This window comes from Bacillus rossius, chromosome 1 (assembly GCF_032445375.1).
Source record: "Bacillus rossius redtenbacheri isolate Brsri chromosome 1, Brsri_v3, whole genome shotgun sequence".
NCBI classification, from domain to species: domain Eukaryota; kingdom Metazoa; phylum Arthropoda; class Insecta; order Phasmatodea; family Bacillidae; genus Bacillus; species Bacillus rossius.
In genome coordinates this window covers 349,964,058-349,986,524 of record NC_086330.1, presented here as the reverse complement: position 1 = coordinate 349,986,524, position 22,467 = coordinate 349,964,058, and positions in this window count along the sequence as shown.

Here is a 22,467-nt window from a genome sequence, read left to right as displayed (position 1 = left end):
ATCTTAGTGGTTTCCTCTGGCAGTTAAGTACTATTCATTATAACCAGATGACACCACCGTTTAAGAGTAAGGAAATATATTTGTTATGCTTTCACGTGCCAAAAATTTAGATAATTATTTCTAGAATTTACACAAATAAAAATTTACGGGGTAAGTTACACCTTAAAATGTTATGTTTATAATATGTTTAGGTCTCACAAACCACGTTCGTTATTTTAAAATAAGGTTAACATATAAGTGAATGAAAGAATAGTATTTTCGGGGTGTTAAAGCCATGCGAATATAAATACTTGCGTGACTTGTTGCTGCCATTAGATAATATTTATTAAATAGCTTTTTACAAAATTTGAGATAAAACGTAAGATTCAAGAGAACTTTCAAGTAATAATTTGTATTTTAAAAAAACCTTGAATAACTATGACAAAAAATATTTTTGTAGACTTAAAAAAGTTTTCGGATGTTTTGCTAGTATACCGAGATTCTTCTTGTGGATTCGTGATCAAAGCAAGTGTAGTCAGTACAAGTAAATTTATGAAGATGGCCGTATATTTAAAAAGACTCCTGAATAGTACTTACATTTTTAACCGTGTAGGTTAGCATTGCAAAAACTTTAGTTTCTTTACTTTTTAAACACCTGTTGTGGTCACATAAAATAAGACCTTAAAAGTAAAATAAAAAATAATAAACTAAAAATAAAAATACTTATTTGTGAAACAATGCAGGCTAGTTAGTGTCAATCCTGGCTCGAAAGGGGTGAAGTGGTCGGTTGTATTAGAAGGGAAAAGAAGGGGGGGGGGGGGGCCATGGGTATAGTTTTTGTTCATGTTCGAGGCGAGTGTGACGACCCCACAACTCGCCCACCGTCTGAATCCTCTCTCCATCGACGCAAATGGGCAGCTGGAGTGGCAATATGCATGCCCCCCACCACCCCTCTCTAGGGAGTAGTTTGTCCCGAGGGCGGAGAGATATTAGATGTCAGGCCAACCACAGATGTGCGACATCATTGTGCGGGGTACTCAAGTTTCCTCTATTATCATTTCGCCTGTGATTTTGTATTCTGGCCGATTTTTTAAACTGAATATATAATATAACTTAAGATAATATGTTTTGATTATTTTATCAAATAATAGAATACAAATAATTAAGGATACCACCCTTAGCTTAAAAAAACACACTCACACACAAACGTGGCTACAACGAAATACTTTTCAAATATTCTTCCTATAAAACACATTTAACGACAGCAAAACGGCTTTTTTAGTTTTCACAAAGCTATTTGTTACGGCTGACTAAAATTCGTGGCCACTAAAAAAAAAAGTTCACTGACTCTGCCAAAAAAAAATGTTTTTATAGTTCTCATCACAAAATATTAGGCAGGGGAAAAGCTTCTAAAAAATTTCGTGACAGCCTTAAAACCACACTTTCTTTTTTCAGTGCTAACACTCTCAAAATCACGTTGTTTTATTTTTATTTCATTTGGGCTGCACAAAACTAGGATTATGATTTTCCAAATTGTTTGCCCTCTCAACTCCGAAATTGTTTTATTTTTATTTGCGCTTTAAATTTCGACGACTTGGAATGTCATTAGAGAAGTAGGGTTTACATTGGAGCATTGATGAAAAAGGGGGGAGGGGTTAGTTACCCCGAAAACCTGCCAACCCACGGCAACGTCCATCACGTTTCCTCTTAACAAGACTCTAGGCTCGGACTCTTCGGTGTGTGACCCTTGTTTGTCTTGGCAGGAGGCGGCTGTTCTCAACCACCAGTGGGACGCAGTAGCTCTCGACGAACAGTCTGGCATTTTGGGAAATATTTCACGGACCGATCCGCAGAGCATTACAGCTTCGTCAATGTAAACGATAATAAAAATTTAGAAGGCATTTAGTCTATTTGATAATACTCAGTAAAGTTATTTACGGTTATTTAATCAAAAATTGAAACAATGACTAAATAGTTATTTAATGGTTAATTATGGGTTCCCACTCTCTTACTCTAGACAATTTCCCTGAGCATTCTCTGTTCACATGGCCATCCAAACATTTATTTTTCTCATTAATGCTATGCAACCAAAGCTGCTAGTCCATAATATTAATACTATTGATCAAAAAATGAAACAATACATAATATATTGTGACCAGGTAAAACTTTCGACATTTTACAGTGTTTCAAAACATTGAATAATTACAAGTTGAAATATTCATTGGTCACCTTAAGTTAAATAACTTATAAAAAAAATATATAGATTTTCCATTAATATAAAATATTCGATCGAAACACAGACTGGTTTTAAGACATTTAAAGAAACAAACTAGTTGCCGAAATAACGAATCTAATTTTGTAAATAACATTCTGTTAATTTTCCAGTGTTTTCCAAGATTTGTAGACATCTTTTTAATTCCCCGAAGTTTCCCTGTTTCACATACTTTGCCTGTATATAGGAACTGCTTGTCTCTCTCTCTGTATATTACGATATATTTACAGAACTTCAGAATAACTGTTATTATTTTATAAAAATCTTTTTCTAAATGTTTAATTAATAGCGTAGGTTATTTTCAAACAGCTAAGGTACTATCATGTGCAATGCGAGAAAAAAATGTACCTAACATTAGCACTTAGGACTTTACTTGCCCCGGGTTCATTGCATGGTTTCCTATTTTTTTTTCAGAGTATCTATTTTTATGTAATTAATGCCGTGCATACAACATAGTTTAATTTAGGAAAAAGCAGCTGGTGTATTAAAACGATCTTACATATAATTTAAAACAACTTCCCCCCTCCCCCCTCCCCATCTCCAAGTAGATAACGGACGTGAAGGCATGTTCTTAAAAAAAAATTTACAGAGCTTAAAATGTTTAGAGCGTAATGTATGTAATAATTATTTCTATGCTGAACTAATCAATACTGCAACATGGCTTAAAATGTTTAGAGCGTAATGTATGTAATAATTATTACTATGCTGAACTAATCAATACTGCAACATGGCTTAAAATGTTTAGAACATAATGTATGCAGTAATTATTACCATGCTGAACTAATCAATACTGCAACATGACTTAAAATGTTTAGAACATAATGTATGTAATAATTATTACTATGTTGAACTAATCAATACTGCAACATGACTTCAAAAGTTTAGAACGTAATGTATGTAATATTATTACTATTCTGAACTAATAAATACTGCAACATGGCTTAAAATGTTAAGAACGTAGTGAACGTAATAATTATTACTATGCTGAACTAATCAATACTGCAACATGCTGGTGTTGCCAACCTTTGAAATAGTTCGACGAAGAGCGAGCGAAAGCAGAGAGCGGCGGAGCAAGCGCTTTGCTTGTTTTCGCGCTCAAATACTTAACGAGATGTATTATCCTAATGGAGTGCGAGGCGCATTAGCTAATTGGTTTGCGAGCTTGCGAGTGGTATCCACTCGTAATAAAGGAACGAGAGATTAATTTGAAAAATGTTTTAATTTATGTCCTCCAAATTAAATAGCTCTACCAATGTAGGGAAAAAAGTACTTTTTTCTTTCTTATTTAATTTATCAAATAGCAAATTTGCTTATTATACTCTAATAAGCCAACAATTAGGAGAAAGACCACTTACCAATTTAATAACAATATTCCCGAAAATCGAAAATATTAATTACAGTTATTTTTCTTGGCCTGGTATAGAGTCAACAGGTGGCTTAAATATGCCTATTCAGTAGTTTATTGGCATGATGGCTGATATTTGACTAAACATCCTTAGGTGTTAAATTTCTAATAGATATAAGTAGTTTGAAAATCGCAAATGACTTAACTTTGCAAGACAATCTATTTACCCCTGATAGGGAACTTAAGTAATTCTCTATTTATAATTGAAGCTGCTTAGCAGTGAAAAATACTTTTTTTACTTTGAGACTAAAATACTTGCCAATAGGACACTGCTTGTAATGCCCAAGAGGGAGGAATGTAGGAAAAAAGATACATAATTAAATACCCAATTATAACTCAAAACGTAGTCTGAGCCGATGGGAGAAAAATATCTAACTGGTTAATGCACTACTTCAAGTGGTCTTTGATCAGCTTGATTCTTTACCCATCGATAATTTTTAACATTCCATCTAAAATGTGAGCAAATATTTCAGCATTTGCCAGAGATTGATAATATCAAACCTACGTAACGAGAAAATTCGTGTGTTCTGATGTCGCAAATACTCTTATGATACGAAAATCGGAAACAAAATTCAACTTAGAATTATTTAAAATAATGACCAGCGTGATAAATATTCGTAAATTGGGTTTTCAACTAAATTTCATCTTATTCAGGGATCTTCGTAAATTTTCTGTTATATTAAAAAAATTTACGGGTGCTCAATTCTCTTACTTTGGACATGAATCAATAATAATAATCTTATTACACATAAAAACTTTCAAAAAGTGCTTAATTATTTATTTCACGTGTGTGTTTACCCTGTTTACAACTGAACACAGAACTCAGAAGTCGGAATACGGTGTAATTTCTACGAAGATCCAGTAATATGAGATTACGAAGAATTCTTCGCTCATTTCAGGTTAAGGAGTACGTCCCGTTTCAGGTTATTATTTTATATTTACGTTTAACACGGTTAAACTTGTGGACTTTTTGAATGGCCGAACTTCAAAAAAACGACTAAGTATGTAGTGCATACTTTTTGCATGATTGTGTGCCAAAGTTGAATTTTTACATATTTTTTTTGGAGTATGGATAAGGAGAATCAAATAGAATAAATAACTGAAAAATGTTTGGTTTTAACGGCAATAGTGGTGACTACTGCGTGATAGAATTTCTTTCAGAAAAAAACGTATTTAATTTTATTCACCGCTTTAAAATTATTCAAATTCCAAGGATTTTAAAAGGCTAGGTAAAAATAAATATTATTTTTTGAATTAAACAATATCACATATTAGCCAGTAACATTGTTTTCAACCCTAAAACGTTCCTAATTTATACTCCATTTCATTCTCTATACTGCACAAAAACGTTAAAAATGCAACCTTGCCAGCTAATTATGCGAGGAAAAATGCGATACATATATATTTTTTCCTTTTGTGAAAGTTCGGCCGCTCTAGAATTCGCTGCCGGAGCAGCTACCTCGACTATTGAATAATTTGACTGCAGAGCAAAATTTTAATATACAGATAATGAAGCAGCTTTGATAAAATTGAAAAATACCTTAACAAATACTAAAAACCTGCTTTGCACCTAAATTAGGACAAGCAATTTCATTACAATTCTGCCCATCTTGTTACAATTCATTAAAAAATTAACACTTTAAAGTTGCCCTTTGGCTTTGTGAACTTTGGTTCAAGCCATCCGCCACAGATTTCAGCACCGTGGTAACACATTACCGTTCCATGCGCCTTCCGTCGCATTCACGAAATTACTCCTACTAAATGCCTATACAAAGAGTTAAGATATAGCAATCAAAAATAAATATTCAAGAATTTATATTTGCACCTCCGGCCTTTAGCCGACTGGTTTAACGGAAGAATGTCTGCACTCTAAATTACTAAACGTAAAGTAGCAGGATCGGAAAAAGGCAAAGCAAATTCCCCGTTGTCACGGGAGAATGGAGCGCGTGCATGTACCTACGTCTTGTTTGCTTTTATCGGATTAAACACGTGAACTCTAGCGGGTTGTCGAGCACAGTCCACAGAGGACTCTGACACCGAGGTGTGTGTCTAAACCCTATTTAATAATGTATATGTAGAGACCTGTAAAATTCGCGGGTTCATTTCGTGTTATGCTAAAATTCAAATAATTATACCTTAGTGCGGCTTCTGCCATTGGTTCACTGTTAATCTGGAGGACTAAGGGCCAATTAGACACCCTCACTCATAGAAGTGTTTAATCGCAGGTTACCCAGTCAAGACGACTCACAAGTCAGCAGCCAATGAATAGTTGGCATTTGCCCGAGTGTGTAGAGAATATTGGAGTCTATCCTGAAGTTCATTGAACCCGCGAATTTTCCGGGTCTCTATGTATATGGCGTTAGTGCCTGTTTTACACAGAAATATATATTTAAAATGATAGATATTTGTGCATTTGTACATTTACAAGAATACAACTGTATCACTACAAAATAGTGTTTGCAGTAATACTGGGGTCGGATTATTACCTGGGTGTTTATAATTTGTGTTGTCCCAGTACCTCCAATAGTTAAAGTTATTTGTAAACCGATTCCTGAATATTTTTCCAGCATTAACTACGCATATTATAAGCATTGTAAAAAAGTAAAGTCAAATTGTTGAATATTCAGTTATCTTTTCCATGGTTTAAAAAATTTATGCTTGAATGAATCATTAAGTATGATTTAAAATTATTCAGTATTATCTCTAAAACCGTATCTCACACATGTAAAAATAATTGTAGTCATATCTTGTTCAAAATTACAATATCTTACGAACTATTTCTTGGCAACTGGTTTCCAAAGGAATCTTTCGTAAAAGTACAGAAAAACCTTTTCTGTATAAAGATGAATTCACTCTGGTTGGCAATTGGTTACCAACACAAACAGTAGCTGCAATAAAGGCTAACACGCCAGACGTTTTCTTGATAATAAACTCGCTTGGAAGAAACGTAAAAAAAGAATGCCATCACGAAGTAAGTATCATTAAACAAAGATATGAACAGCTGATCAGCAAAGAATTAGCGTTTAGCTTCATTAAAACTATTTATTTATTTAATTTTTTTTAATTTATCAGGGAGATTAGGGTTGTTCTCATCTTGACTTTGATTAATAAAATGTAAAAGTTTGTACAAAAAGAAACTCCCTAACGTTTTTCCTCCAGGTCAAAACACTCGGCCACCGAATGGAACAGATTATGAAAAATAGATTTTTGTGTTTAACCTATCACCACCTTGTCTTTTTGAAGTTATACTTCTTTAGGCGCGTTATGAGAAAATGATGAAAGTGGATTTTTTCGGTGCGCACGCACAATGAAACCAAATATTTACAGAATGAAATAAAGACTACACAAAAAATATTTTTAAAAGTTGCTACACACAAATACAAATTATGTGTTCTTTAAAATATTAAAAATTAGTGATTGATATTGAATACTACTCTATATCATTTAAAATTTTATTTATAGGGAATATAAGTGATATATATTGTGTTTATAAACTATTTAAATATATATTTTAGTTATTTATATAAGTGAGGTTATTTTTCCTTATCTATAATTTATTTTCATTATAAATTATTACATTTTTATTTAATAAATAACTAAAATAAAACATTAGAATAAACATTCAGCGTATTTATTTATTTTCATAGTTAAATAAATTTAATTTTGATGATTTTACTAAATTAATTAATATATTTTATAAATGTGTTTATATTTATATTAAATATTTAGTATTTATTTGAAAATTTCAATTTGATTAAATTTATACTTTACCAACCGCATTTATGATATCACTTCATTTTTTTATTATTATTTTCATTCTATTAATTATTTGAATGCAACATTAAAGTTAGTTTTCTTTATGACGCCAAGTAAGTATAACTTCTAACCCGCTTACGTAAGTACGCGCACCATTTTTTTTTCCTCCCGTGATGAAATAAGACAGACATTAAGTGCGCGGAATGATGTATTGTGCGTCAGAGACACGCGGCTTTGTGGAAGCAGGTGAAGCGGAAGACTACCCCCGCCGGGCAGTCATGCGGAAGCATGCCTCGGCGGCCGGAGAGAGCCGGGCTGAAAGCGCGGTGGGAAGGGAAGGAAGCCGGCGAAGTTAGTAGAGGAGAAGAGTGGGTTCCGGACCACCCGCATCCCCCCCCCCCTCCTTCCCGCTTCCCGCCTTCAATCGTTACAACGGCGGGGGGACGGCGGGTCGGAAGTCGCGTCCAGGCACTCCGCCCGCCGATCCCCCCCAGTTCTGCTGCCTACCGTCTGATCGCGCCACCAGAGATCAAACATGTATCTTCGAGACGCGACCTGCAGTGTCCCCGAGAGCCGCCTTTGTAACTCGCTCTGCAACTAGAATAACTGGTTTGGATAGTAACTTATCAAAGTTGCTAGTGGGGAAGTAATAGTTGTTTAAAATTATAGTCTATACATTTTGTGCTATCATATAATTACGCAAAGACCGGAAAAATTCGCGAATTCATTTCGCGACAAGCTGACATATAAATAGTTATACCTCAGTGCTGCGTCTGCTATTGGCTCACAACTCACCTGGATGACTCTGGGCCAGTGAGTAACACCCGATCAAAAAAAATTATCGAATCACAGGCTGCTACGTTGGGACGTCTCACAAGACAGCAGCCAATGAGTGGGTGGCATTTGACCGAGTGTACGTAGAACTATGGAGTTCATCCTGGAGGTCATTGAACCCGCGAATTTTTTCTGTCCCCAATAATTAGTAATGTTCGCAGGCTTTCACGGCCATTGTCTGAAGTATCCTGGCTTCTGGGTTGTAGCCGCGTCCTTGGCGAATATTTCACCGACGTTTCGGTAGACATTGTAGTCGCCATCATCAGGGAGCAGTATAAGAGCCCAGCTACTTCATTATATAATTAGCTTATCGAATAATTTCCTTTACGAATGTAATTTTGTTGTTTTTAGAACGCTGCGGAGATAGGAAGATGTATTCAATTAAGTACTTATTTGTATGAAAGAGAGATTGATGCGGCACAATGTTTTGGTAATAGTCAGGTATTTCCAGATACTATGTAGTTAAAATCACTATTTTAAGAGTTAAGCTGATGACGTTTTTTTTTATTAATGTGTGAGGATAATATTTAACGTTATTTTAATTAAATACATATAGTTAATAAAAAATTAATTATATAAGCATAGAATTAATTTGACGGACAAACTCCTGCTGCTGCAAACAAAAAGTCGATAACATACATATTTACAAGACTTATGGGTTTAAATATTTCCCTAGGCCGGTATATTGCTTCGAATTTGGAGCTTACAACTGGTTCATTGCAGATAATTGGGAATATTTTGACGTGACGTCTAATAAATCGATGAACGCCGGCTGCACGCAAGAAAAAGTGTCCCGTTACGCACATTGTCCCGTTACACACATTGTCCCGTTACGATGTGTCCCGTTACGCTCATTGTACACTTGCGCCGCATCTATCTCTCTTCCACTCGATTGGAACAACCATCGATTTTACTTCTTCTAAGGCACATTAAACTTGAAACACTCCCATTCATTTCCTACTTTTCCTATCATCGTCCATCCTTAACAGAATAACACAGATTGGAAGAAGTTAAATAGCAAACATGTATAAAAGTTATAGTTAAAATAATCTCTTCGTTAAAGTAATAAACATATTTGAATTAATGAGTGCAAATAAAAGTATATTTATCAATTAAATTGTAGATTTCATTTCACTCCTTCTTTGTATCCATACAAAATAGTGATAATTCAATAAAAATGATTCAATTTTATTTATAAAACTATGCAATCATTTCATAAATGTTTTCTTATGACGTTGTCACGTTAAACTATCGTCCGTAAACCGACTTTACAGACAACCAATTATTTTTTGTATTGATCCGTTTTTTTATTATAATGTTTTTTATTTTATTTTTATAACCTGGAATCTGATTACCCCAGGTTTTTAATTGGTGGGCCTCGAGATATTTTTTTTGAGAGTATGAAGGACGGTTGCACTGTGGTTTTATATTGTCCCCTCCCCCCTCAACGGAACCGAACCTGAAATTAAGGTAGCCTGCCAAACTGCCTGGCTTAAAAATAGTGTTAACGAGCTGGAAAATATACGGACTCTACACCACAAATGCACGCCTAACCTCTGCATATGAGCATTAAATAAATTCATTGGCCGAAAATCGCAGAAAATAATATTTCCAGGACGATAAAAGGCGTTGCAAAAAATACAACTTGATCCTATACCACAGGGTGACTTCTATTATATATAATAAAAACTATATATATGTGCACATGTAAATACGAAAAACTTATTATATTTGCATAAACCTTCCAGATTTTAAGTTATAAAGGTACTTTTTTTTTAGATTCCCGCATGATTGAAGTGGACTATCTCAAACTAATTCAACACTGTAAATTATTTTTGTAAATGGAATATCAAAATTTATATAAACTTGCATATTTTTACATTTGTACATTTACATGTGTTTTTACTTAGAAATACACTAACACGTGTAAAATTACACTAACATCAGTGGAGACTGCTACCAATACACTTTGTGTAAAATTTCAATTGCTATGGTTTGGTAAATATGCCATAGCTGTTGGTGTATTTTTACTCAGTGTTATATAAGTGTACAACTACAAGCATTTGTAAATTTACCACAACTGCAAGTTAGTTTTACTGCATAATTTACAAAGTTTACACTAAAAATAAACATTTTGATTTGTACGTCTTCCAAAAATAATTTTTACTTTTTGTAGCTTACAGCTGTTATTGAATAATGTGTGCATTATACTTATTTTTCAATTTCATCACCTTTTAAATGATCAACTAATCGCTTCCTTTACTCGAACACGAGTGACCTAGCAGAGGATCGATCCCACAGCCTTCTAATTACTACTCAATCATCTAAACCTCACGAACACCGAGCACATTCACCATTACGAAAGAAATGGGAATATGACTTCCAAACTAAATTAAATCAGGCTTAATGTGTTTTGTCAGTAAAAATAGTAAAATAAATTGTATTTGTTGCAGTTGTTTGATCGTTGTAAATTTACTGTGACAAATTGTATGCAATTTTACATTGACGTAAGCTTGTATGTACAATACAGTGAACTGACAAAAAAAATAGACAATGATTAATATAACACTTGTTGCCTGTGTTATTTAAAATTTATATCAAAATGTTTTATTTAACACATAAGTTATAAAAAAATTACTTTCGTGTATTTTTACCAAAACCTGTTACAAAATTTGGTTTTCTTGCCTCATTTGTGTAAAATTACACAAAATGTACTAGTTTTGTTTTTAAATTACCTACTCTACAAAAATTTAAAATTACTAAACGTTTTTAAGCGTAATTTTACGAATGTTTTTTACACTGAAGTTAGTTCGCCGTCAATAGCTCGCTAATTAGCACAAAATAAAAGAACGTCGTCGATTATTCATCAGAAATTATGTAGGCCAGGGTTTCGGTCGCGGAATAATTGAGTGATTCGATCTCGCTTTTGAAACCCAGACAATTTATTCGCATACGCGCATCCAGCCTGTCGATTTGAGGGACTATAATACTCTAATGTTTTTTGCCGAGTAAACAGGATAAATGGAAGTTTTTAGTCACTTAAGTAATTCAAGGACATTTTACGGTCTTAAATAAGCGCGATAATTTTAAAATATTAAAATAACACTTATGAATTCAGGACATTCAACAACGGTCACCAAATATTTAACAATAATACCAACTAAAACCCTCGATAATATCAAGAATGTATAGATAAAAGTTGGAAAGAATAATCTTAATTTATTACTTAAAAACATACCTACAGTCTTTATTTTTGTTTTATAGTTAAGTAAATAGCTTTTTTTTCAACCTAGGTATATTTCAGCTCCCATAATAATACCAACTATGTTTATAAAAAATAGCATTAAAAGTTCTATCGTAACGTCGCTGCACAGTCGCACTTTCCTACGACTCATTTTTCGTCTCTTGGCTCACAAAAACTCTCATATGGATCTGACATTTCTAAAATTTGTATCCTTGACATTTCCTTGGCCTTTGGTTACGAGTTATGGCATATCTGGAAACACTGACATTTATACCGGACATGAACCTGCGGTAGGTATAGCACTCGGTCTCTGTTTGCGACAGTGGTTTAAGTTTCTGAGCGTAACCAATTTGAACAGATTATTAACTCACGTGCCTTTAAGCCTTCAAAAACAGCAGGAGTTCTTCGCTAGACATAAAGAGTCAGAAAACTGTAGATAAAAAAATTAATTTAGTTGTGAACTTCAGATAACTTAAAAGCTTAAAATATTATATATTTATTTCAATGAGAAAATTATTCTGCAATCTTCCAAACGCAGAAAAATGTATCATTCTAATAAATAATGGTGAAAGATTGAATTTTTGAATGTTTACTTCTCTTAATTATTTTAAAAAAGAGTTGACATGGATAAAATCCGAAACTGGGGTATACCACATACTGCATTAACACAAAGGCTACATATGAATACGAAATTCCACCCCTAATGTAGTTAAAGTACAGTAAACTCAGTTTTAAATTTTAAAAATCATAGGAGGTAAGATATTGAGCTTTAATTATTAAAATAAAGTCCGTGTGTGTCCCATCTCATCTCCACCAAGCATTACCCACGAAACCTCGTAAGTATGCTGTTGTTGCTACAAAAGCAAATCGTGTAGTCGTTATAAGCATAAAACTTTAGGATTTCGGCATGTTCACAATGTAAGATGGCGTGACGTTTTGCGCTCGAGCGATAATAATTACAAATTTGTGATTTCAGCGACTTGCCAGAACTGTAATAGATGAACGAAAGCAGCATGTACATATGTTGTCACTTATCTGAAACTAGCTAGTATCTGGCAATCGTTGCAAAGCCACTCAAAGAAAGAAACAAAGTGTGTTTTCAAATACACGCATTGTTATGTCACACTTGAACTGTAAATATAGCTGTTTGTATTTGTTTCAATTAAAAAATCTGTCATGCGTACGCCACTCGTACACCGAATACACCTCCGAAATGCCGCTAAACTTTATGAAATACACACACATTTGTTGAAAAGACTCACGCGCCACCTATTGTGAAATTGTTGTACTGATTCAGAAACATTCGCGGGCGTGCGCACAAAAAAAACTCACCAAATTTTCATTGCAGTTGGATGAATGGTATTGGAACGCATAAGGGACAAACAAATACACATTATATATATATATATATATATATATATATATATATATATATATATACATACTAGCTGACCCGGCGAACTTCGTACCGCCTTAGCGTAGCAATGATGCACTACTTTATTTTGTATAGCTGACCTATCTTAGGTATGAGTACCTATTCAATTTGCTCTGAACTGTAATCAATTGCCACATTATAACTGAATGCAGCTCTGTGGGGATTAAACACAACATTCCTATCTTGATATCGATTCCGTTCAAGTTCATTTCGCGCTTCGCGTTGCTCATCACTTTGATTTGCTCGTATATTTCTTTGACTTGCCGTATTTCGAGTTCTGCGGCCTAAGCTTGTACGTCTGGTTGGTGGCATTGTTAAAAACGAAAATCCAACTGAAAATAAAAAGCTCTCATACATTTTCTGTATAACCATGTATACCAAATTATAGTATTGTGTAGTCACCAAAAAGTTCTAAAAATCAATATGAAGCTGTGAACTTACCATGATTAACAAACACTTATTAGCAAACAAAAATCTTCTTAGTCTTTAAAACAATTATATGTCAAACGACATAAAGTTACATTAAAAAAGTTCAAAAATGAAAATTCAACTGTAAATTAAAGAAAACGGTTGTATTCTTCTTTATAAGCAAGTATAACACACAAAAACAAACATAGAAAATGTTTACATAATGTATTGATTTGTTTTTCTATTTTTAAACTGCAACACAGTAATAACGAATTATGGCATGACAATGGCCTAGGCAGAATGTACACAGCCACTGTACCGGTACAATATGTAGTAAAACGTTAATGTTGATAAATATTTCCTAAACGATACAGTTTCTTTACATCCTCTTTGAAGATATTTGCAGCAAACATTCTGTCAATTCTATGCCAAACGTCATAAGGTTACTTTAAAAATATTTATATTGTACAAAGTGTTGGGTTAGTTTGGAAATAATTTTATATATGGTGGTTCAGTATTCTTAAATTTTCTAATTTTCCGTGAAATTTTTTCTTTCATAAGAACCTTCTCGTGACAATAACAAACACAACAAAAAAAGAATTAGTGAAATCGGTTCAGTCATTTACGCGTGATGGCGTGACCAAGGGAAATAGGAATTCATTATTCTTAAATTTTCTAATTTTCCGCACAATTTTCTTAATTTTTTCTTTCATAAGAACCTTCTCCTGACCATAGAAAACACAACAAAAAAAATTAGTGAAATCGGTCCAGCCGTTCACGCGTGATGCCGTGACCAAGGAAAACGGGTTTCATTTTTATATATATAGATACATGGACAAAGTATCTGTTCAATGCTGTAGTTGAATCGCGTACAATTTATTTGACAATTTTTTTCTCTCTCTTAATCTATTTTGTAATCTGCGACAAACGTTATAAGAAAAAGAAAAACATACAAAGGTTCCAGTTATATATATATTTTTTCCTTATTAGTGAGCACAAAGAATGAACAAGAGGTTCGTAACTGGAGAGAAGTAAATTGATATTGCCCGGATGTTTCCAGGTCGTGCGATCTCATTCCGCTAATCCAGTTCCTCTTCCGTCTGCGAGGCGCACAGTCCTTGTCCAGCAGATTAATTATTGTTGATTTCGCAGCAGACGACTCCTGCCTTTAACCATGCAGACAGACTGCGCCAGTGACCCAGCTTACATCTTCCCCCCCCCCCTTTTCCACTTTTATCATTCTCTCTCGCTCTCTCTTCAACAGAAATACGGTTGAACGAGGGGGAAACAACAGGTTGGCTGCCGACGAAGCAATCACGGGGCACTGAGAGCCAATAATAAAACACAGCTCGGCTGCGCGATGCAGTTTACATCAATTGCAGTTTGCGAGAGCCAAAATGAAAAAAAGAAAAATAATACGCTGTAACTTTAAAACATGTCAAAAGAGCAAAAGCACCGTTCCACAACATCAAACAGATAACATTTTTTTTAAAAATAATTCCTTCAATTTTGATAATTAAGTCACCGTAACCTTTTTTTCATAAAAATGTTGCATTTAAATTTGAACATTCTGTCTAGTTACGATTTTCTTCGTACATACAGAATATTTTGGGGATATGCAGCAGAAGTGTACTATATGAAATCTGCAAGATGCACCAAACTCACACATTGAGCGGAAACCTTCAACCTTAGGGTCACGTCATGGGAATTTTTACCCCCCATTTTTTTAATTACTTTTATTTAAGGTCTATTCTTTTTTAATTTTAACACAATACCCATCTAGTTTTTGTTTATCTGTCACTAAAAGTTTTTCTAAGTGTAATAAGTATAGTGGGTAAAGAGGGGCGCAAGTGATAATAATTACGCAAACTTGCGCGAACATTTATACCCACTATGTTAAACTAAGTATTCATTTTTGTTGTAAAAATTTGTGACAGAAAAACAAATGCAAGGAAGATATCGAGTTGAAATATTAAAAAAAAAAAAAAAAAAAAAAAAGCCTCTTGTATAATATTAATGGCAGAAAAAAAAGTAGAAAAATATCAACATGGCGTGTAAGACCATTTGAGAGCGGTTAGTAAAGTTCACGGTTGCTAACCTGAGCGTAAAACGTACGAAATATCATCTCAGCTGCGCGATTCTTGCACAAAACAATAATTCAATTATGTGACGATGCCTGTTTTTGTCATTGTTGTGTTTACAAAATAAACTATGGTCAAAGGCAGTGATGCATGTTGAGAATTATGATGTAAATGTCTAAACCCTTTGTTGACGTAAGTTTATTTAAATACAAAAATTCTTATTGAAAATATACTTCTTTAGGCACGTTATGAAAAAATCATGAGAGTTAATTTTTAGGATACGCGCGCACCATGCAAACAAATTGTAACAAAATAAAAAAAGGCTACATAAAATTAAAATTATATATGTGCTTTAAAATTTTATAATTTCGTGATTGATATTGAATACTGGTACAAATAATTAAAAACATTTATTTATTGTGAATATTAGCAATATAAATTTTGTTTACAAACTTATTCAAATGTTTTATAAGAGTATTTATATAAATAATTTTATGTTCACATATGTATAATTTATTTACATTATAAAGTATTACATTATTATTTAATACATAATTGAAACTAATAATTAATAATACAATTTTAAATTTTTTATTGAATTTTATTATTATTTAAATTTTATCTCGATTATTTTACTAAATTAATTAATTTTAAACACGCGTATCTATTCATTAATACTAATTACTGAGTATTTATTAAACATTTTCATTTGACTTAGTTTATACTTTACCAACCGTATTTATAATATCACTCCTGTCCTTTCATAATTTTATAGCTATTAAATATTTGCATGCAAAATTAAAGTTAGTTTTTCACTGTGCCAAGTAGGCTACCTATAGCTTCTAGCGCGCGTACGTACGTAAGTACAAATAACCAATCTCTATTTATTTTCAAAACCACTTCTGAAATAATATCCCGTATCCGTCACTGAAACGCCTCGGAATAATTTTCTAAAGCTTCACGTCAAATAGTTGGTCCCGATTATTAAATGAGAATCGCTATCCTCTGGAGGTGTGTCGCGCGCGCTGACGCACGCCGACGCAAATGCGTATGAATTCGGGCGACACGTAACTAACCCATGAATAATCAAGAGAGCGTCTTAACTATTCGAGAAGGCTGATTGCGCTGCGACGTGCCGCAGCTCCTTCGGAGACGGACTGCGTCAAGTCCGTCGACGGAACAACCCGGCGCGGCGGCTGTTAAGACCCCGGAGAGAGTTGTGTGGACGCGCGAAACAGTTCTCCGCCCGTCAGAGGTCGTAAATTCCCAGGCGCAGGGATATTAGCAGCGACTCTCTCGCTCCCCTGAACACACACACTCTCTCGCTCTATATATAAAATTGAAAAAAAAAAAAAAACTCATCGCAGACGTAACGGACCTTGCGTCTTGTTTCCATTTCGACACCGGAATATATCGGATCAGCAGTGTCGTAAAAAAAAAAAAATACCTGGAGCCGTAGCTAATTCGCGCGGCGGAAACGAAGGATCTAATTTACCGCAGGGCCCGATACAGCAAAATTGGCCGTGTGAACAGGGGGAAATGAGGGGAGGGGGGGATTTTAAATATGGCCGTCGGGTCGGTCCAGAGAGGGGTGGTGGTGACGGGAGGTTGCCTAGAGAGACGGCGAGGCGTTCCGCTGTGTTTGTACGACGACGTAATTCGTGATGAATACGAAACAGTGGGTAAGGGGTTATAGGGAGTGTGGGGAGGTTGGGAAACTTCGCCAACAAAAACAATCTGAAAGTTTCTCTGCTGATCAAGATACCTAGAGGGCCGGCGGGCGCAAGACTGGAACATGGTGCACTCATTGTGTGTGCACACGCTCGGGAGATATTTTTGATCGTTTTTTTTTTCTTTTCGTATCTTACTTCTTATTTACAACAAAACCTTTGCTGAAACAAAAAAAAAAGTAAAACAGCTCATAGCGTGTGTCGTAACCAATTAACTCCAGCGCAAATCTTCACTGTTGGGACGTTTACTGAAGTCTACATTTGTTACGAGGACTCTAGCGATGAGGCTGGCCAGCCAGCCCGCACGCCTGCCTGCAGGTGGGGGCGCGATGCAGGTAGCCTCCATTCCTTCTATTGCCGCTATAAGCCTAATCCGATTAGGAGCGGCGCCTCGCTACCCCTCCTCCCTTTTTCCCACGCGCGCTTTGCCGTTGAGCCCCGGAGATTCTCTGCGTCTCTCGAGGGTTCGGCACACGTTCCCAGGGCCTCGTCCGCGCGACGTCAGCTGTTTTTTTTTTCCTAACCTAAGTTAAAACTAAGTGTGTAAGGGAGGGTTCTAGGTAGGGAAGACTCTAAGTGCGTCTCAGAGCAAGCCCTATACGCTCTAAACATGCGGGTTTTTAACCATGCAGAAAAGGTCACGTGCATCATGTGCTAGGAGGGGATTGGCCAGCCATGGCAGACGTTTTCGCCATGACTAACTCCCCTCACTCTTAATTCTAGACTAAAACTAGATAAGTTGGGCCCAGGTAAAACCTCCATAGACAGAGGGAATACCCTGGGCACATACATGCGGGATGCAAAGGTCATGCATTATTACAAGCAGGTGGATTACAGGAATAGAAGGATGGTCCTGGAAGAAGAGTGGGGCGAGCTCCGAGTGTTGAGCCGGGGATGTCGATGACGTGACGACATTCGGAGGGCTACGGATACCTTTCCAGGTCGGGACTTGGCAGGTGTTTCAAGAAGGAGGCCGACCTGCGACGAGTGGTGTGAGAGTTGCAGAGGCTGGTGACGACGCCGGCGGATTCCCGGAGCGAAGTGACCTCCTTGGTGAGCGACGGGCTTTGGGGTGCATCGGGGACCCTATGCATCAGGTACTGTGTTGTGTGTGCGGCGGACGAGTGAGTAGTGCGAGGCAGTGTGTCGGGACAGAGGTGTGAGGTAAGAGACGAGCGGTAGGGAGAGCCAATGTCGAGCCGAGCTCCAGTGGGGATAGTGAATAGTGGACTCAATGTAAGAATAATTAAATTTTTAAACCAACAATTAATTTTTTTCCCCTAACAAAACAGTGTAAATATTTTCTTGTAAGTAAAGCTGTATTTAATTGATGATTGGGCTATTTCTGGCCATGTTTTCGTACTTGCAACAATATTAAACATAGTTCAGAAAAGAGGATGGAATTTTTTTGAATCCATTAAATTTGTCTACATGAAATACGTGCAGATTCTTGGATTCAGATAAGACAGTAAATCACAGTTATTTCACGTCATATTATCTATGATTAGAGACCGAAAACATTCGCGAATTCATTTCACGATATGCTAGAATCCAAACAACTGTACCTTTATATTGCTTCTGCGATTGGCTTCCAGTTTATCTGAAGGACTTTGAGCCACTGGAAAACCTTCAACCAAAAAAAAAGTATCGAATCGAAGGGTCCCAGTTTACAGGTGTCACGAGTCAATAGCCAATGAGCAGGTGGCATTTGCCTGAGTATTTTAGGAGTCTGTCCTAGAGGTCATCGAAAGCGCGAATTTTTCCAGTCTCTATCTATGATTTATAATTGAATTTTTTTCACCACAATTTTACAGTTTTGAATGAATAAACAATTGGTTTGATACATCATACTAGGCGGAGAGCTTAAATCTAAAAGTTGGGAAATACGCTGCCATATACATGATTTGCTTCCCCCTGCTCCCCACACACATGTATATATCTTATAATAACAAGTAGGGTTGGCAGAATTGTATACCTTCTCCCTACGGTATAGTGATGTTCAGCCTAAAATACATTCGTCGATACTTCGATCCACGCTGCCAGCGTAACATCTGTTGGAAAATAAAAGAAGAGAATGCTTGTCGCTACGCAAAACTTGACAGCCAATTCTGAATAGACCCGTCTTTCATCGCAAGAACTTTTTTTTTCAATGATGAGTTCGGTATGATAAGGTCGACGTCGTTCCTCAAGAAGCAATCGATCGTGGCACACAAAAGCAGGACTACAACTGGGGAACTCGAAGCTCTTGTATTTCAACCCGGCACAGAGTACACAAAAGCCGTCAAATGTCGACAACCGAACTGATAATTCATTGTACGCCATCGTTACTATAACGAGCGTGTGGTCGTATTCAAGGTTTTCCTCGGGTACAAATTCTGTTCCCTCGAATTTCATTTGGTGTCAGTTTACACACTGTTAAAAATATCACCTAAAATTAATTATTAACGCTGGTTTCATCTTATTCAGGGATCTTCGTAAATTTGCTGTTATATTAAAAAAATTTACGGGTGCTCAATTCTCTTACTTTGGACATGAATCAATAATAATAATCTTATTAAACATAAAAACTTTCAAGAAGTGCTTAATTATTTATTTCACGTGTGTGTTTACCCTGTTTACAACTGAACACAGAACTCAGAAGTCGGAATACGGTGTAATTTCTACGAAGATCCAGTAATATGAGATTACGAAGAATTCTTCGCTCATTTCAGGTTAAGGAGTACGTCCCGTTTCAGGTTATTTTATATTTACGTTTAACACGGTTAAACTTGTGGACTTTTTGAATGGCCGAACTTCAAAAAAACGACTAAGTATGTAGTGCATACTTTTTGCATGATTGTGTGCCAAAGTTAAATTTTTACATATTTTTTTTTTGGAGTATGGATAAGGAGAATCAAATAGAATAAATAACTGAAAAATGTTTGGTTTTAACGGCAATAGTGGTGACTACTACGTGATAGAATTTCTTTCAGAAAAAAACGTATTTAATTTTATTCACCGCTTTAAAATTATTCAAATTCCAAGGATTTTAAAAGGCTAGGTAAAAATAAATATTATTTTTTGAATTAAACAATATCACATATTAGCCAGTAACATTGTTTTCAACCCTAAAACGTTCCTAAGTTATACTCCATTTCATTCGTTATACTGCACAAAAACGTTAAAAATGCAACCTTGCCAGCTAATTATGCGGGGGAAAATGCGATACATATATATTTTTTTCCTTTTGTGAAAGTTTGGCCGCTCAAAAACTCAGTGGGTTAAACCGTGTGGAACGTAAATATAAAATAATGACCTGGAACGGGACACACTCCCGTAACTCTTCGTTGTAAAGTCCGTAAATTTACCGCCATTTCTAACAATTCATGCACCCCCAAGTTTTAACTTATAGTTATGACAAATGATGTTTTATGAAATGAATTCCCACGTTGTTAGTGAGGTGTAAATGATTCTTGCTTTGTCATTTCCTTTTTTTTTTCTGTATGTATGTACCTCGCTCTTACTGGATGGGTTCGCTACACTTTCCGAAGCTTGCATGAATTATTAAGGATAACTTACAAATACTTAAAGCCCTTTTCTTACTGCATTTGTACACCCTGTTTGCATAGAGACAGCATTAAATGTAAAATATCTTATTTCACTCTAAAAACTAGAGATTGAAACTGCAAACACTGTGATATTGTCTGTATCCCTTTCCCTCCAATTTTATTGCTAACCCTGAACTCATAATATTTTTTTGCAAATATCAAGGATTTATGATAAATATGTAGGTATGCGTAACAACCTATGAGTATGCGTGTGTATGAGACTAAATTCAGAAAAACTTTGTATACGGCTACATTATTAGCAACGTGCAGATCATACTTCCGATAACTCAATAAGCGTTTATAACTGCTTAACTGGTAATAAGAGCATTAAATTATATATGTAATACAAGAGTATTAATATTTCATCCGAAGTACTTATAAAGATATTTATGTCCATACAGGGTTTCATGTTTAAGTCAATTAAACAGGATTGTAAATACATAACTATAATATACATGAGGAATAGTTTTTGGTATGGCCTTTGAGAAGACTTATGTAAACAATTGTTTCTACAAACGCACTAAACTATAGATTCATAACGTTTATATAAAATATTTTGTTTTGATTTCCCTTAGTACGACAGCATTGATACGATATAGAAGCATTAAATATTACTTTCGAGTAATGATGCTAGTTCCACATGGCTAATCCTGTAATTTTAAAACACCTTCAACATTGTTTCTTCATTCAAACCAACTTTATTGAACATCTTAGGAAATTAAAATATATATTATGCAAATACAGAGAGTTATACAACCACTTACATCTACAATTTTTCTACGAATTTTGGCCCGCTAAGGGAACTCAAAATAGTTTTAAAAAAATCACGGTGCAATATTTTACGAGATAATTTTTCTGTTTAATTTTATAAAATACGGTAGGTATGTAGGTTTGTGTTTATGGGCTTGCAAAAATCATATTACTTTTTCTGTTACTTTTATTTCCACTTGCAACATGACATAACGCACTGGTTTTAGATTTAAAGTTGACTTTCTGTGGAATCATAAGAAATACAATTGCCTCATTATAATAGTTTCTAGAGATTTTTATTTTTTCTCCGCGGACCGAAACCAACTGTAGCTGCACGAAAAAGACAGTTATTTTACAAAAGATACCTTTGGAAACCATTTGCCAAGAAATAATGTGTAATACCATAGAAAGATATTGTATCTTTGTACAACACATGGCTTTGGTTATTTTTTGTGTATATATACAATATATGAAATAGGTTTTTAGACATAATACTGAGCGAAAATTTACACATAATTACATACTTCAATTGATGTTTCATTTAAACATAATTTTTTCGAATCCACGGAAAAGATAATATAATATTCAACAATTGGACATTATTTGGTGCGCATTTAATAATGGAATGCTATTCAGGGAATGGTTTACAAATAACTATTGGAGGTACTGGGACAGCAATAAAACATAAATGCTTGGGTAAAAATTTGAACCCTTATTACTGCGAAGACTATATGGCAGTAATTCAGTTGTTTTGAAAATTTACAAATAACCGTAATTTTACATGAATATTTATGTTCCAATTACAAAAAAAGAATTACAGTGTGGATGTAATTTCGTCTACGCCGCAGTAGCGCAGATAAGGGTAAGCGAGTAAAGTTGAAGCACGTGAAAACAAGCAGAGATGTTCACCGATAAGAGAGTGCAGAGAAGACGGGATAGGTGTGGGTGGTTGGGGTCCCGGATTCGGGTTTGCTGCTGCTACGGGC